The sequence below is a fragment of the Chelonoidis abingdonii genome, unplaced genomic scaffold (assembly GCF_003597395.2).
Source record: "Chelonoidis abingdonii isolate Lonesome George unplaced genomic scaffold, CheloAbing_2.0 scaffold0455, whole genome shotgun sequence".
NCBI classification, from domain to species: Eukaryota; Metazoa; Chordata; order Testudines; family Testudinidae; genus Chelonoidis; species Chelonoidis abingdonii.
In genome coordinates this window covers 5,814-9,815 of record NW_027424716.1, presented here as the reverse complement: position 1 = coordinate 9,815, position 4,002 = coordinate 5,814, and the positions used below count along the sequence as shown (strand labels likewise).

Here is a 4,002-nt window from a genome sequence, read left to right as displayed (position 1 = left end):
GGTNTCAGATGGGCCCAGGGTTTGGTGGGAGACTGCCCGCGGTGCTCTGGTTTGGGGAAGTCATCTGTGGATCCCGGACGAGCCCCAATCCAAATATCTGTATATCAAAACCAACCGTGTTGTCAATTTTCCACAACAGGACCCAGGCCTTGGCTACGGAATGGTGGACTAAGGCCAGCAAAGCTGCGACCCTGAGAAGGATTCAGGAGTTCTCATATCTTTGTGGAGGGTGCCTTAGCCAAACACAAGTTATTGGGCTAAATACAGGGATGACGAGTTCAAACTGTAGGGCCTGTTTAAACACTGAATCACCATGTTTGCCATGGGATGGTGTGGGGGGGTGTTTGCTGCTCGAGCCATGTCCTCATAGGGTGGATCTCCAGGTCAAGAAATCCCATAATGACACAGTCAAAGCCACCTCTGCTCGGGTTCTGGGCTGTGCGGAGGAGGGCCTTGAAATTTCTGTGCTGTCTCCCTGAGAAGACTTTTTCCTGACTTCCATGCTGACCCCAAAGTGTGCTCCTTTGAAAATGAGGAAACTAAGGAGGAAAGAAACTCTCCCAAGGTGACACAGCAGGTCAGTGGCAGAATGAACATTAGAGCTCCAGTTTCCCAGTGTGCAGCACAGTGCACTTCCCATGGCTGTATGGCACATCCCCCTTGGCTGCTGCTTTCCTTGGCCAAAGATAGTGCAACTCAGATGCAGCTTGTCACAGAGGAGCACGCACCGTGCTCTCGCTCTCACAAAGTGATTTTACCTTTGTGCTTTCTTGTTTTGTTGTTTCCCTTCAACTTAGAACAAGACTCATTCCGTCTGGCTGTTTTCTGTGGCAGGGTGCTGTGCTGTTGTAGCCATGTGTGCCCCAGGATATTAGCGAGACAAAATGGGGGAGGAAATAGCTTTCATTGGACCCAAATTCTGTTGATGAGAGAGACCAGCTTTTGACCTTACGCAGTGGAAGTACATAATAAAAACATCCCTATAGGTCCAATGAAAACTTGGGTTTAATTTCGAAGTCCCAAAGCATTCTCTGTGTCCTCCTTTATCTCAGCAGGGAGCTTCTCCTGCACCACCGATGAAACACATGGATCATCCGTTTCCGAATCTCTTTTGTTGTCATCCCATAAACAATGGGGTTTAACATGGGGGGGAATGAGCAGATAGAGGTTGGCCAGTAGGATGAGAATATAACCTGGGATGATGTGCCCAAATCGGTGTGCAAAATAGGAGAAAACGGATGAGATATAGAACATCAGCATGACACAGAGGTGGGAGCTGCAGGTGCGGAGAGCCTTGAGCTGGGCGTCCTTGGAGGGGAGTAGGAAGACGGCCCTGAGGATCAGCCCGTAGGACAAAGCAATGAGCACAGCATCCAAACCAATTACTAAAATAGCCATAGCTATGCCATACCAGACTCTGGCTGTGACGTCGTCGCAGGCCAGCCGGGCTATGGCCATGTCACAATAGGTGTGAGGCAGGAGGTTGGTTCTGCAGAAATTCAGCTGCTTCACGAGAAAGATGACGGGGAAAATGAAACAGAAACTTCTTGTGACAACTGCCAGCCCCATCTTCCCGATCACAGACTTGGTTAGTATGATGGTGTATCTCAGGGGGTCACAGATGGCAACGTACCGATCAAACGCCATGGCCAGCAGGATGGCCGACTCGGCAATAAAACTGACATGGATGAAGAACATCTGGGTCAGGCAGGCAGCAAAAGAAATTTCCCCTGCTCTAAACCAGAATACAGCCAGCATCTTGGGCACTGCCGTGGTAGATAACAGCAGATCAACAGCAGCCAGCATGGACACGAATAGATACATGGGCTCATGGAGGCTTTGTTCTGTTAGTATGATGAATAGTAGGAGAGAGTTCCCAAAAAGTGTCACAATGTACATCAGACAGAAGGGGATGGAGATCCAGACATGAGACTCCTCCGTACCCTGGATGNCCACAGGGAGGGAGAGACCTTAATCAGCAGTTCCTCTTGCAACGAAGAAGGGCTGGGCTCGGTCTTCTCCTTTAGAGTGTCCTTCTGAAAAACTGCCAGGACCTCATTGTGAGCTGGATCAGGCACATCCACATCCACATCATTTGGAGTACAACAGATTGTACAATTTAATTTACACAGCAAATCTTTTCCCAAAAGATCATCAAGTGAACAAGAACTGAGGAGGGAAGCATAATAGTTAGACAGAGGACCAACAAAAATGGTCAGAGGTGAAGAGGTGGGTGGGGCACAAGAACGTTGCCCACCCCACCGCTTGTGGAGCGGCCAGGGTGCTAGGGACATTCACTTCAAGAGTAGGTTTAAGTTTGTCCAGGTGGGGTTATAACAGTGCATGACACTGTTTGAGGGTTACATAGAGGGCTTTTAATCCTTAGGGCACTTGATATTCTTTACCTTGGGGCTGGTGGGGGCTGGGCAGCAGCTCTCTGCCTAGTTCCTAGGACCATAATTTGAGTATATGTACGTGGCAGGAGTCCCCTTCTCTGACATGGGAATCTGCTTAGATTCCCTCTTGCACGCAGTATGGATACCTGGCAGACAATCACAACCCAGCTGACAGGCATCCTCAAAGGGCTAAATATAAACACTTAACAGGCAGCCTAGCACAGTGGGCAAAACGTACAAGAAAACACACCACATTTTCCGTGTGCCCTTTCACTTCCTGTCACCATCAGTCAGGGTGTAACTCTCAATCATTCCAGCATTCACACCTACAGACATTTAGCTCCAATTACTGGCAGCTAGTTTTTCGGCCCCTCCACTGTCTGCCTATTGTTGACAGGAGCCTTGGCCAATCTTATTTTTAGGGCCACTCCGGGATCACTCACTTTCTTGGGGTCCATAGTGGCTCCTACCTCGGGGTGGGGTTCCAGCCCCGAACCTATGACAGACACAAAATAACCTTCACAACACAGGAATTGGAAAGGATTTATCTCTTTTAATTGTGTGGTACCATTTTTTCTGTTTCTTTATACTGATTAAAATACACATCAAATTGCCACTGAGGCAAGGCATTGGCAAGAAGTGCGCCAAGCAGGTCACAATCTTCCCAAGGTCGAAACTCCCTTCCAGCGGGAACTGCAGTTTTGGATCGTCTCTGGTGTACCAATTCCATTTCTTTAAGTATTTACACATGGACTGGCCATAATCCTCATACATATAAGCCGCAGGCGGCCTTTAGGTGGGACCGGAATGCCCTTTGGCTCTCTGGTCCCATTCTTATTTCAACTCCCTTTTGCTCAAACCTTACACACTAGGAATATCTATTTCGGGTTGCCCCGACTGTCTACACCTTTGTCAGAGTGATCTTGGACCCGCCGATGGTTCCATGACTACCCATACCCATGTAAAGATGCTAGGACACATCGGTGGCTTCAGCCTGCCCTTGGCAGGGGAGGGGAAAGGGAAGAGATTAGGGTGAAAGGTGCGGTCCCCTCACACTCCCTTCCAGCAAAGAGCATTGGCCCGTCTTCAAGAGAACGGTGTCGCCTATCCTCGTATCTCAGGGATGGTGGGCGGATTCCTGGGACTCGCCCTCTCTCCGAGCAGGGGAGGGAGCCCAAGGCTCCAAGTGGGAGAAAGGTAAAGGGCTTTGGGAAAGAGGATAGGGTCACACATACACCTAGATCAGGACAGGCCTCTCGTCGGACATGCCAGTCAAGGTCCTCGCAGTATCTCCAAGCATGGTTGTGGGGCTCGCTTTCGAGACACTCCCGGTCATGAGCTGGTAGGCTTTGCAGGAGACTCGGGGCGTCTTCCCACAAGTGGCATTCACATGGCCGACGCGTTCACTCACGTGCAGGCACGTTCCGACACAGCTGTCAGGGCAGAAACAGGATCCGGCCATCACGGCCAGATTGAACCTATGGACCGACAGGAAGTGGTCCAAGGCCTACGAGTCACACCAGTGACTCTTCCCGGAGAAAACTGAGATCCAGCTGACCAAACCTGGTCCAGTTGACCTAGAAAACTGAGATCCAGCTAACCAAAC

At 50.0% G+C, this 4,002-nt stretch overlaps 1 pseudogene; it reads right to left on the bottom strand.

Annotated features, from left to right (window-relative positions):
• Nucleotides 1-1,043: 1,043 nt before the first annotated feature.
• LOC116828133 (olfactory receptor 52B2-like) lies at nt 1,044-2,854 on the bottom strand (annotated as a pseudogene).
• Between the last annotated feature and the right edge of the window lie 1,148 nt (nt 2,855-4,002).